Raw genomic sequence first — 14,432 nt, forward strand, 5'->3', positions numbered from 1 at the left:
TTTGCTGTTACCTCGCCCTGTAACCCCTTCTGTATTTGTCTGCTGGTTTACAAAGACTGAAACTGTAGATGTTTGGAATTTTGTTTTAATTTAATATGAACTCTGTAAGGTCTTACCCTTTTCTCATAAATCTCGTCTCCACATCATTTTACAAGCGAAATATGTAAACATAACAGTCATTGAACTCTTCACTCTTTTCCTGTCTTAGGTAAGAAGGTCTCCAGACACAAGATAATACATCACAGGCAATTGCTCAAAAGCTACCTACTGTGGAGAAGATCTGTCAGTTTTTGTAAATGAAACCAAAGGAATATTAACATTTCTGTTGCTGTCAAAATACAAATTCAGATGTGGTTTGCTGTACAACAGAAAGCACTTTCTACAGGAAAAGAGACTAGTCTTGAAGATGAATCTTCTGTCTGGGTCCCAAGCAGTGTCAGTTCCACTCCTGGCTGCATGGAATTTGTCTAGACAGGATCATGAGAACAAGGGTTATTCTGACTAAAGATACAGAATGAAACTAAATTCAGCAACTCAGGCTAGGAAAGTTGTCTGAATGGTTTTGTTTGCTGTAAAGGAATTTACATTGTTATCTCACAGTCTGCAAGACAGATGAATTCTGATACAGCCAAGGAGTGGCAAGATAACTTCTATTAAGCTATTGAGGCGGTATTAGACCCTTTGACTCACAGTACTTTTCAGGTTTCTGTAAAGTACCTGAAGACTTACTGCTCTCAACGGTCCATCTACATCTCTGCCAGACAGTACATATCCCATGTTGCTGAAGAAGTAGAAGCCTATTAGGTCTGCTTCTTAGGTCTTAGTTTGTAGCCAAGAAGCCCGCGGTAAAATGTGTTGATGGTGGTTGTGTCACAATGTTAGGGTGTGAATACCATTAGGTCCTGCCCTGTCCATCCAGTGCTATGGGTATCATAGCCTCATGCAGAAGGGGTAATAGAAAACCGGATAGGGGTGGTGATCTTCTCAGCCAGCAGCACTCTGTCACAGGGACCTTAAATTAGCTGCTTCAGGCATATTAACACAGACCTTTCAAATTAAAATGATATAATTTTTTGCAGCATCTGTAATACCCACTGCTGTAATTTCTGGGTGTAGCACTGTAATTCTGAATCTCCAAGGCAAGATCACAATTACAAGAATAATTTTGTGAACAGGGCTCAGGTAATCCCTCTGTCATAGATTTGCTATAGATGCTGTGAACAATTTCAGTCAAGAGTAACTCATGTCTTATGACAACAAATACCTGGGGAAACATACAAACACAGCAGACAATTACAAACTAAAGAATTGTAATGAAAGCTATTATTTGTATCAGGAACAATAAAGTCTTCAGGCGTATAGCTCTGTGCTTGCCAAACTAGAAACAACTAAGCTTTTAGGGATATGGTATAACTACTTCAGGAGAAAACATGCCTCCAAGAGAAAAGCTATCATGGAAAGACTGCTTCCTGTATTCTTTCCAAAACCGAAAAGAATCCTTGACATGATTTACAAGCTTAGCACATATATACCGTACCTGTCAGAAAAAAACCTCATCTTCTCATTAATTCCGGAAAAGGGAAAGTATCTGGGGGTAAACTTCACATCAATGAAAAGAATCTAACAAATTCTATCTGGATAACCCATGTTTATTACAAATACAGATTCCAGGCTAGCTGCACATAGTTCCAGAACACTGGCCACTGCTAATGAAGATGAAGTCTGAAAGAATGCAAGCGGTTGCCTCAGAATGCATTCACCACTGTGCTAAACGTGCAGCACTATTTTTCCATCTCCCATTTGCTACTGAAGATAGAGTTGGAGGGTCTGAAGGATCTGAGAAGCAATCTTTTTCTACCATTGCTATAGGACTTCAGTCCTCCTGCTCTGTACCATTTCAACACTTAAATCAAAGGAAATTAGGGAAATATCTTCCTACTTTTAAAAATTAAATAAAGTTTCTTTCCTCTTTGTAGACAAGGTTGGTAGATTACAGATACATCAAAGGTATTAGCACAGGACCACTTTTTAAAAAGTTTTGAATTCTTAAAAAAAGGGAAGATTCATAACTCTCATTCATTTCTCAAACTCTCACATCTGAACATCTTGACATAAGTTTCTAAAACAAATATAGGTGACTTTCAGACATGTGGAGTTGCCCACAAGCATCAATGGAAACTGTTGAAATTCTTCTTCCTTGACAACTGCTTCTAAGTCAACATGGACTTATGAGGCTATCTGGATGTACAATTCCCATGATACAAGAGAGAACTGGGTATTCAAAAATTACAGGCTATTTTGAAAATGAGCCTTTTATATATATCCATCTGCCTACAGAGAAGAAGCTGGTGAAATAAGCCTAACTCATTTTTTTAGAAGGTTTGTGACAAAAGCTGAGGTGTAGAGTAAAAATAAACTTGAATTTCAATGTTTGTTTCTTGATATTACTATGGAGACGCAGGGCTGAAGGTTAAAATTCCAATCCTTGTAAAACTGTTGTTCAAGCTGCAGCACTTTAGCCTTGGCAAATTCTTAGCTATTTATGATATTTTTATGGCATTGAAGAGGTTACCAATAGCCTCTGTCTGGAAATGCATACCATTTCATTAAGAAACTACACTCATTAAGAATGGAATTATAGTTTAATATGATTAAATTTCAGTATTCTCTTATTTATAAACAAATGTTTTTTATCATATCTAAATTTTGATTATACTTATTTCTTGGGCCAGACAGCTTTCTGTGTCAGAACGACTAGAACAGAATATGCCTAGCACCATTTTCATTAGTCTGAATTTAATAATCCACACCTTTACCATGTAAGCAAGCATGCAAGCATCACCTGTTAGGCACTAATCATAGTCCCAACAATGCAGCTTCTTCCTGCTGCACGTATAAAGGCATAGCCAAATATAAGAGGTATTTGGTATCCTCCTGCCAAAATTTAGGCTTACTTCTACAACAGCTTATCGGACGTCATTACACAGTGGTACAGGCTAAAACCCGCTGCGACTCCTTTATCTTTTGCCCTTTTGAAAGAAGTCTTTGTCACAGGTTTGTGGGAGCAGATCTTAAGCGATGTTTGGATTGAGCAAAGAATCTGCTCCTCACCTACACGCCAAGGAGACCAGGTCCAGTGCAGTTAAGTCCGCACTGGGAAAGGGAATGGCGGCAAAGACAGCCGGCAAAGGGGCTTTTTGGGGGGCTTTTCGAAGCCCGGAGAAGCGGCTGGCCTGTGCCGGGAACCGGCAGCTGGTGGGCGGGCGGCTGAGGAGCCGTGGGCGGAGCCAGCACCCGCGGCGGCAGATCTAAACGAGGTGTACCCGCCGAGACCATTCCCCCCTCAGAAAAGAAGCCCTTCGGGAGCGCTCTGAGCAAGCAAGCAGGGAGCAGGCGTCGCTCAGGGTGTCACCCGGCAGCACCGCGGCAAGGGCGGGCTCCCTGGGCGGGCAAACGGGGTGCGGGCACAGAAGTCCGATGGCAGCAGTTGGCGTGAGAGAGCGCCGAGAGACAGCCCGCTCGGCCAGGAAGCAATGGCATCCGCTCGGAAGAAGACCGCGGCGTCCGTGAGCTCTGCACCCACCGGTTCTGGTGCAGCTTCCCAGCCGGAGCTCTCGTGGGAACCTGCTGCCACCCCGACATCGGAGCTCCTCCGCTTAGTGATGGAGCTCGGGGAGGAGGCAAGCAGGCTGAGGGCCATCAGGGAATGCGAGAGAGAGACAGATGCTCCCGTGGTAGAAACCTGGCAGACAGACAGAGCCCCTGCTACAGAGAACTCCCTGTCCTCTCTCCGCCCGACTGAATGTGTGGCTTGGGGGACAGGGGCCAATGACAAGAAGTTCCTGCTGGCGCAACAGGCGCTGCAGTCGCATCTGCCCAGTGACTACCCCACCTTCCCAGATGCCATTGCATAACAGGTACAGTGCTCTGCAAGGGCAACTGGACAATGACGAGGATGATAGTTCTTCCAGCTTAGAGGTGTCATTGCGGTCTAGTTGGACCACCATGCATCAAAACCTCTGCAGTAAAGAATAAAAGATGGGTCATCGTCACAGGTGACTCACTACTGAAGGGAGCGGAAGGCCCTATATGCAGACCAGACCCACTACACAGGGAGGTCTGCTGCCTCACAGGGGCCCAGGTTAATGATGTAAAGAAGAAGCTTCCTTCCCTAATATGGCCCTCATATTATTACCCCCTTTTGATCTTTCAGGTAGGCAGTGATAAGGATGGAAGAGAAGGCTCCAGGGAGACCTTATAATGACCTTCCAGTACCTAAAGTGGGCCTACAGGAAAGATGGGGAGGGACTCTTTATCAGGGAGTGATAGGAAGAGGGGTAATGGTTTTGAACTGAAAGAGGGTAGATATTAGAAAGAAATTCTTTACTCTGAGAGTGGTGAGGTACTGGAATAGGTTGCCCAGAGAACTTGTGGATGCCTCATCCCTGGCGGTGTTCAAAGCCAGGCTGGATGGGGCTTTGAGCAACCTGTTCTAGTGGGAGGTGTCCCTGCCCATGGCAGAGGGATTGGAACTAGATGATCTTTAAGGTCCCTTGTAACTTGAACCACTCTATGATTCTTTCTACTTGCTCTAAGTTTATTAAGCTAACTGGCTTTTGTTACATGTGTAATGTGTGGTCTCCAGACTAACTATACTGTATGAACAGTAATGAAGATGGAGGAAGAATCATAGAATCGCAGAATGTGTTGGGTTGGAAGGGACCTTTAAAGGTCATCTAGTCCAACCCCTGTCTAGGCAGAGCTCAAAACTAAGTTAGGAGATGAGGGCGTAAAGAGCACATCATAGAATAATTTGGGTTAGAAGGGACCATAAAGATCATCTAGTCCATCTGCCTGGTAATGAGCAGGGACATCTTCAACTAGATCAGGTTGCTCAGAGCCCCATCCAACCTGACTTTAAATGTTTCCAATTGAAATCTACCCTCTTTTAGCTTAAAAACTTACAGCTCAAACTGTTACCCCTTGTCCTACTGCAACAGATCCTGCTAAAAAGTTTGTCCCCATCTTTCCTATAAGCCCTCTTTAAGTACTGAAAGACCACAATAAAGTCTCCCTAGAGCCTTCTCCAGGCTGAACAACCCAAACTCTCTCAGTCTGTCCTCATAGGAGAGGTGTTCCATCCCTCTGATTGATTATTTTTGTGGCCCTCCTCTGGACCTGCTCCAACAGGTCCATGTCTTTCCTGTGCCGATGGCTCTAGAGCTGGACGCAGTGCTCCATGTGGCATCCAGGTTGGCTTTCTGGGCTGCAAGTGCACATTGTTGCCTCATGTCCAGCTTTTCACCCACCAGCACCCCCCAAGTCCTTCTCCTCAGGGCTGCTCTCAATTCCTTCGATTGTATTGATACCAGGGGGGTTGCTCTAACTCAGGTGCAGAATGCTGCACTTGGCCTCATGAGGTTCACATGGGCCCACTTCTTGAGCTTAACCAGGTCCCTCTGGATGGCATCCTGTCAACCATACCACTCAGCTTTGTGTCATCTGCAAATTTGCTGAGGGTGCACTCAATCCCATTGTCTATGTCATTGATGAAGATTTAAATGGTACTGGTCCCAATAAAGACCCTGAGGGTCCATGTTTACTTGCAGGAAACAATATTTCATTAGCTTCCCTTCTCATGGAAAAACCTTTTTATACCAAGGATGTGAAGTTCACAAGGAGTGCAAAATGGTGAGAAATGGCTTCCAACGGAGATCAGGTGAGCCAAACATTCAACCGCAAACAGACATTACTGCTTGTAAACCAGGATGTTATATATATCTGCATTAGGTACATGTTTTCAGGAAGCAGGGCCTTCAAAGACCAGTAAAGTATGTTTGTCTTTTGTTCTGGATTTTATTTTTCTTAGTGGAGGCTTTATGTTATGGTATTTCTCAAAATCAGAATGAAATTGCCAGTTCCTCAGCATCTATAAATCTACTTTTTGCTTGATAAAAATTAGGCTCAGTTTATTTTAAATTGCATATAACTAGGAGTTCAATGCAACTGCAAATCTCTCTAAACTCTGAAACTGCAAATCTAGCCAGACAGACTCTGTAAGAAAAGTAGGAGAGAGAACTGGTCCTTAAGACTGCTTACTTTGAAGCTACTCCATTTTCAGGCACTTCAAAGTGAAGTGCTGCTCTGAACTTTCTACATGGAGTGTAGAAAATAATAAATACTTAAAGGGTGGGTGTCAGGAGGATGGGGCCAGGACCTTTTCAGTGGTGCCCGGGGACACGACAAGAGGTAATGGGCACAAACTTGAGCATAGGAAGTTCCACCTAAACATGAGGAGGAACTTCTTTACCCTTGAGGGTGGCAGAGCACTGGAACAGGCTGCCCAGAGAGGTGGTGGAGTCTGTCTCTGGAGACATTCAAAACCCGCCTGGACGTGTTCGTGTGCAACCTGCTGTAGGTGACCCTGCTCTGGCAGGGGGGTTGGACTAGATGATCTCCAGAAGTCCCTTCCATCCCCTACCATTCCGTGAGTGTCTGAAATGCCAGATGAACCTGTCATAGACAAACCTGTCCATTTATTATCAGCAGGAAATTCACTGTCCTTTACAGACAAATATAGGTTACAGTACATTACAATTGCTACATGTTATCCCTAAGATATTGGTGATAGTAAAAATATTGTGAAAACAGAGGCACATTCTGAAGTTAAAGGCTCTGTTGTTTGCTTTAGAATAAAGCCTCTGTCCAGAACAACTGAGACTGAGCAGTCATACAAGGAACTTGATTATACATTAAGTGTCCAAATCCTCAAAAAGTCAAACTAAAAGATGCAAGCAGGTCTTCAGTATGAAAAAGGCATGGTTGGCATACGTAGGCTGCATCAGAAATAACACTGAGTAGCAACAAAGAATGCAAAGAACACAAAGGTTTGCAAATCTGTTATTTGTTGTTTGAAAGTTAAAAAGGATTTTAGATAACTAAAGGTAAGTACAACACAGGAACTGTGATACCTTTGTGGATCTGACCCAGTACTATATACTGTCAAGATTATTAATGGGGACTATCTACTGGGGAAAAGACAGAAGCTTAATGACAGGTCACAAATTAAGCAAGCAATTTTCCAGTTGGGTATAAGGGAATAATTCTTCCCCCTAAGAGAGATTAAGCACTGAAAGAAGTGCTTAGAAGGTCTGTGGGGTCTCCAACCTTGTAGACTGCAAAACTCAGATGGAGAAGGTCCTTGGCAGCCTGATCTACGTTTAAAGTTATCTCTTATCTGAGCAGGATGCTGGACTAGATGATCTCAAGAGGTCTCTTCCACCCATATTATTCTATGATAGTAAGATACAGACAGTTATATTTCTACTATGCAGGAGATACAGGTGGCAATGGCAAGATAAACTTATAAACCTGACCCTAGTGTAGATTATGGGGTGGGTTATAAATCTGGGTTTATAGATTTATACACACAATAGGAAAAGAACCTGTTTTCATGAGATTAAATAATGCACTATAAGAAGAACACGAGGACATGACGCTCTGGAGTGAAAAGCTTTTGAAGCTACATGTAACAGAACTGGACTGAAACGATAGGAAATGAGATGACAGAATGTAACAACATGAGTGATGCTAAGTATCTAGCATTTGTAAAAGTCTGAGCAGTTCTAGACCTTTCCATGTGCCAGTGCAGGTAATAAAAATGTGCTTCATCCAATCTGCCTTCTTGCCCGCTTACCGCACATTAAAGCGTAGCTTCGGTACAGCAGCAAAAATCAGGCGACAAATTGTAGTTATGGATGCTGACATTTAATTGAAGTTGTGTTTCTTTTTATAAAGATGGAGATTTTGAAATGCATGTAGAGTAGAAGGTTAAGTGCAGGGCATGAACAGTCCTAGTTCAGCACAGAACTGAAGGCCATAGGAGAGAAATGCATTACTATTAACTGAAATTTACTCTTTGCAAAGTACCTCATGAAATGATAGCAAAACATTATTTAAAAAGTGCTGAGAGGTATCTTTCTTTAGGACAAGGTTGCATTTTTATTATCTTTGGCATGTGATAGACCTAATGTCTATTATTTTTTTAGATTTAATGTCACAGACTTAAATGCAACACTTCCTTGGTTTATAAGATCGCTGTTACAAGGAACAGCTGGAGAAATGCCTTGAGAAATTCCCCTATATTATGTAGAGCAGATGGTCTATCATTAGACTCTGTTGCCCATCTGTTTGTTTGAAGCCCCTTAAGCCTCATGAGGAGTGAGCTAAGTTGCACGGTGAGGAGTTTCTCAAGTGTTGGCTAAAGTATCAAAACTGCTCCTATTGTGAGTCAGACAGTTTTGAAGCTTCAGCTCGGCAGGGAATCGTGTTTTAGAACTGTTGCCCTCTGGTGGATAATATTAAAAGTGAACTACACCTGGCAGATGGCTAAATTCATTCTTCATTTCATCCGGTAGAGACCTTTGCCGGTGGTCTAGGGGCACCTAGAATGTGGCCCTTCTCTGGTTGCAGTGCTCCAACAGGTCCGTGTCTTTCCTGTGCTGAGGGCTCCAGAGCTGGACACAGTACTCCAGGTGGCATCTCATGAGAGTGGCAAAGAGGGGCAGAATCACCTCTCTTGACCTGCTGGCCACGCTTCTTTTGATGCAGCCCAGGATATGGTGGGCCTTCTGGGCTGAAGCGTGTGGATAGATATAGTATATGGATATGTACAGCATATGGATTTGTTACAGTGTAGTGGTCTCTGTCACAAGTCAAGGATCTGAAAAGCAGAGAATTAAATAAAGGAGAATTTTAAAACTCATGAAGGAGGCAAGGTGTGATGTTCTGTGGCTAGATGTTCTGCGGTTTTGTTTCCATTCTTCAGTATAATTAGGAATGGAAGAGGTGGATATACTCAAGCACACTGGTAATTTTGACAAAAGATGGACACCTATAACTAAATCTGTCAGGCTGAGAAATAAAGGCTAGACCACCAGGGCTATGGTGTTTCTGAGAGACACTCCAGACTTCTCAGACTTTTTCTGGCTCAGTACCATATATCAGGACACTTATGAACGGCATGCTTTCTAACAGACCTCTTCTGAATTTGGTACCTCACTAAGGAGTATGGGCTTTTGGTTGTTGTGTGTTACAGCAGCCTTTCTCCTGTTCCAGAATCCAGTCTGAAAAGTTGGCTCTGGTGTGTAGATCAGAGCAACACAAATTGCAACCAGCAGCCTCATAAGGCCAGTGGCTCTCATAGGTTGCAGCTTCTGGTCTCATACAGATTTACAGCTACATCTGGCACGGTAATACTGCAAGTTCCTGCTTTCCACTGGGGCATCCCTTTTAAGGATTCATGAAAGGCAAATAAAACCAAATGATGAAAAAAAAAATTCCCTCCTACCTTCCTATTGTTTTAAGCCTCTGCTTTTCTGACTAAAGAAGGTGAGAATTTCATTTAATTTCATCATTCTTCATTCATTTGGTAGAAGCTGAGACATTACAGTAGTGAAAAACAGGAAGGTGCCTTAAGGAGTGGTCCTCAGCCTATCAGTGTTGACTGAGGGAAATTCTGATATCATCATAAGAATTTAAAATTAAAAACTGGGGTCAACTGTGAGAGCTAAGAATGTTATTGCCAGCCATATGTTACGTAATTGGTATTACTTCTATCAAAATCTGAAGTGCACCTAATACCTAAAATAGCCATTAAAGGCCAGGGAGCACTTAAACTGACTGACCACCATAGAATACTTTTCCTTCTCTTCCATTCAATTATGCAGAAAAAAAGCAGTGGGTATAAACTATGTTGTATGTCTTCCTGCAACAGATTTTCCTTCTGAGATTTCTGGTTTTCAGGAATTTTGACTCTTCTCTTTGCAGCACTACATCCAAAACTCTCTAGAACAAAAGCAATCAAGATGCACAGATATAGGAAGGTGAAACAGCCTGCTGTTCTGACAGGGCTATTAGAGACTTAGCTTTTACAGTAGTTCAGAGGAAGGTTTGAGGTATGTCTATTGCCTGTCTATTCTTGAAAGTGACAAAAGAGGAAAAGCTGATAGCAGAATCTTCCATTTGAATTAGGCTATAGCCCCTGGGAAATAAAGAGCTTTTCCAAGTTTAGTGTCATTTTATTTCTGATTTGCCTTTCATGGAGTTGCACAAGGGTAAGAGATATCTCTGCATTAATAAAATGCATCAGGTCTTCCAGCTGATTTTAAAATATTGGTCACAAACTCAAGGAATCTAAAAATAAACCATATCAATTTCATTCCTGGGCATTCATTGGAGAGTCACCTCTATATTTAGTAATGACAATTGTTAATATTAAATACTCACTACTTGCACTGATACTGATATTTTAGTGTCCCATCTGGCTTGATCGGGCAAGCACTTTGATACCACCAAGTGACACTCAGCTATGTTGTGCTCTTCAGGGGCCAAACTCACACTACCACTTCCATTTCCCATGATCAAGTTTGGCATAGCAGAGTGAGAAGGTTGTGAAGGTATCATGTTGCTGGAACAGCAACAGCTTAAACTACAGTTGTTAGTCTTTCCCTTCCCCTTGTAATCTGCAATGCAAGTAGTCAAACAGCACCAGTCTTGCCTCATTTTTTGAGACAGGATGGAAACCCTCAAATTTATGTGTGGCTGTCTGAGTGGAGTCTTCAAGTCCTGCCAATCCAGCACTAGTTCTAGGGTGCCTGGGTAGTGATGCAGTAGCTGGAACAAGGGTAATAGCTCGTCCTGTGTGCACATGAACACTGGTAGTTCAAGGTTCCTAGTGAGTGATGTTCTCTGCTGCTGGGGTAGATTTAGCACTTTGTAATCGAATAGGATGAAGAAATTGTTCCATGCTGTGTTTCCCTGGGAGTAGGTCAAAGCCTATATGGTTATTCAGCAAGTCATGATTCAGTTCTTCCTCCTCCTATAATGTGGGGCTCAATAAATAATGACGCAGTATTCTAGGACTGCCTTTGCACAAACTAGTTGGACTAGCTGGGAGAAGGATCTAGGTTTATCACTGCTCTGCCCTTGTTGGCCCCTTCCCTTCTGTATGTGCATCAGAGGGGACTCATTAGTGTCACTTTCTATCGTGTTGCTCACAGTGTAGATAGACTGCACTGGCAAATAAAAAGACTGCCCTTTCACTTCTCTGCAGCGTCCAACATTCAGTGTCCAAGGCCCTGTAAAAGAAGCTTCGATAATGTGTGGTGGGTCACCCGAGTAAGCTGACATAACTCCACATAAATTCTGATTTACAGACTATTTATCATCATGGCTATGAAGCCATTAATGGTGCATAGGGATCTACAGTCAGAATGTTAGGGGCCTGTTAACAGATGGTAGTTAGCTGTATTTAAGGATGACTAGGCAATTCAGCTCTTTCTGTGAAGGAAAAAAAAAAAAAGAATATAATTTTAAGGACAAGGTGATTTTCTGGGGCATGAAACGCTAGCTTTGGTGGCAGTTGTCTTCATTTTGTGATCAACTATAAGCCAGGTAACACATGCTACTGTTATCTGGAAGCAGTGAGCTGAAATGTAAACATGACTGATGATTTTTATTCATTTCCAAGTGAAGACAGATATTCATGTGCCAGATTACTTTAAAATTCCTCACATCACAAGGCACGGCTTGTTGTAGAAATAGCAACAGAAGTTTTTCCTAAAACTTGTACTGAAAATACCAAAGTTGAATGCAGTGAAGAGGAAGAATTTGTTGTGGAACCTTGCGTAAAGAGTTATGAAGCTACAAAGCCAGAGATGTATGAACTTTCCATTATGATTTTCTTATTGGTTGCTACTATCAACCTATGCAGCAGCAACCAATAAGAAACCAGGATTCTTCCTACACAGAACCAGTTTCCAGTGATGTACAAATAAATAACAAGTGATATACCCCCTTATGAGAAACTCCTCAAGATGGACACAAAATGGAAAGGAAACAAAAATAGCTCGGTACTTCAGAGCTACTTTACATCACCCTGGAAAGTGCATGAAAATCTGCTGAGAAAAGGGAGGGGGCTACAGCCCCCATTATCAATACGTTTCTTGTAGGGGAAGTAGCTGTACCACTAGACAGCCTCTTCCCCACCCCATCATCATCTTGACTGACTCTCTAGTGACATAGAGAACAAGAACCAGAAAGTGCTAATCAACTACAAAACCAGTTATTTTTAGGCCCTTTCTCAGTATCAGGCGGTAAGCTGAAATTCACATGAAAAAGTAGAGCTGTGCTATTTTTAGAGGCTAATTATTAACAAAAATAACCAGAGTATTCTAGATGTACAAATTATTTTCTTAAATTAGCAGAAAAGTTAATGGAAGCTCTCCTCTGCTTAGCAAATTTCTAATGCACTGATGCCTGAAAGTCACTTTGCATCTGATATCCCAGTCATTCTCTTCGCCTCTTCACTGAGCTTCAGATATTTCACAACAGTTCCAGGAAGACATTATATGCTATAGGCTTTACTGAGCTTTAGGATGGGGGAGGGGAAAAAAATTTCCAATTGATCACCTACTCCATGTCCTACCCAAACTTTTGATCAGTGTAGTTTCAGATGTAGTTCAGCTCTAGAGGAGGTCTCTGCTAAGAGGTATCCAGGTTTATCCATTATTACTTTTTAACCTCAGCAGGATAAATGAGGACAGAAAGAAGATCAAGACTGAGAAATGGCAGCACCTGAGCTCAAGTGCCAGAGAAAATCAGCACACTGATTTACAGTTCAGTGCAGCTTCAGAACTACCAGCAAACAGGCACCAACATTTAATAGAAATCCCATATTTGGCACTTTCATTTGTCAATTAGCAAAAAATAGTCTGTTTCCCTGCACAGAGCAAACTTTGCCACTTCCTTTGGAGCTGTAGCTCACTGGATCTTAATATGTTATAGCACAGATTTTATCTTTATTACCTGTCATAACCAGACAGACAGGTTTTTTGTTCCCTGTATTGATTTTAAGTCCATGTCACTGAGTGACTTTGGAGTCAGCCATCTCTTAGCGTGAGTTGTCAGAGTATTGCATCCTCTTGTGACTGTCTAAACTCCTACAGGTGGAATGGGACTCTCTGAATGAAACCCTACAATGAAAGAAGGCTCACTGGAGATGGTCAAAGGGAGATGTGCACATGAAACTCGAGAATAATGCAGGGTGTGACTGACCACAGCTGTTGCAAAGAAGCTGACATTATCTCAACACAAAGAGGACTAAATGGTGGCCTTTGTTTCAAATAAGCAGCTATCAACACTTGAGTGGATCAGCTGGTGGTTTAAATATTTCTCCCTGAGTTCATTAAAAGAGTGTGAATATCTCCCTGAGTTAGCCAGGCTTGCGTAGGGGAAGTTGAACAACTAACAGAATAATTTCAATGAGAGTGTTGTCCCAAAGCACGCTTTGGGACAACAGCAATGGACTTGGGCTGCTTTCAACTCACATATTGCTTCCTGATGACTAGGGACACCCAGCATTATGACAGTGAGCATATTACAAAAACTAGTAATGGGAATCACATTGGTGTTATGATTGAACTGCAACTCGAATTCCTATATTTTGTTAAGTGTAACTTACATTTGTATTGTGTTTTCAGTGTATTTTGTATCACTCTACTAAATCAGAAATCCCATGTAACATAACTGTCTTCAAATAAGACATTAATAAGACGTTCGATATTTAACGTTAAACCGTCCATGCATGGAATATCTAAAAGAAACTGGTGGAGAGAGTATTGGACTCTAACACCTATCTGTAACTAGTATTTTCATTTGTAATCATTGGAATAAAATTCTTGTGAGGACATTCAAAACTTTATTTTTACCAGATGCGAAGGGCCCTTTTACTGGACGTGAAGGAAAAAATCATTGGGCGAAAACTGGCAGAAAACCTTTAACTTGTGCTCAAGAGCCCGAACTGCTAAAACAAAAATAGTAGCTTTTCTGCCTCACAAGCATGGTTAAGTGAATAGCGGGAGGAAAGTTATGAATCTATTCTCTCTTGGGCACTTGTAAGTTCAGGAAGACACTTCCCCTTAAGATTTACAATGAAGAGTGCATCTTCTTTTCCCTCTCCAGGCTTACTTTGGAATGAGACTGTATGAGTTTTATACTGAATGGTTTCAGGTTAGTTAAAATATCACAGTCTACCTTGAACCACCTCCATTGCTATTCATTAAGGGGCTGTCTCTATCCTGGCTTTTGCTGTTACCATTTGCTTTCCCTTTCTTGCTGTTGCCATTGTCATAAGGGGTTGGGTGTTTTGTCTCAGTCTTCCATTGATGCTGATTCATAAGGCAGCATATGTTACTGTGTGCTGACAGCGTGTGCATGCTGGCTAAGGCTGAATGGAAACCCTTGCCTGATTTATGTAGACAATGTAGAATGCTTTGTCCGCAAAATCCAACCTGTGACTGTCCTGACAGTTGTCAGTGCCTCTTTGCAACAAGCAACTGCTACTTGCACCACACTGCGTCGGCTGAAGCTGA

At 42.1% G+C, this 14,432-nt stretch overlaps 1 protein-coding gene across 3 annotated transcripts in view; it reads right to left on the bottom strand.

Moving 5' to 3' along the window:
* The window catches only part of PRMT8 (protein arginine methyltransferase 8), a 90,727-nt gene that overhangs the window by 37,737 nt on the left and 38,558 nt on the right, over window positions 1–14,432 (bottom strand). The window lies entirely within an intron of this gene.

This window comes from Chroicocephalus ridibundus, unplaced genomic scaffold, assembly GCF_963924245.1.
Source record: "Chroicocephalus ridibundus unplaced genomic scaffold, bChrRid1.1 SCAFFOLD_37, whole genome shotgun sequence".
In the NCBI taxonomy this organism is placed as follows: domain Eukaryota; kingdom Metazoa; phylum Chordata; class Aves; order Charadriiformes; family Laridae; genus Chroicocephalus; species Chroicocephalus ridibundus.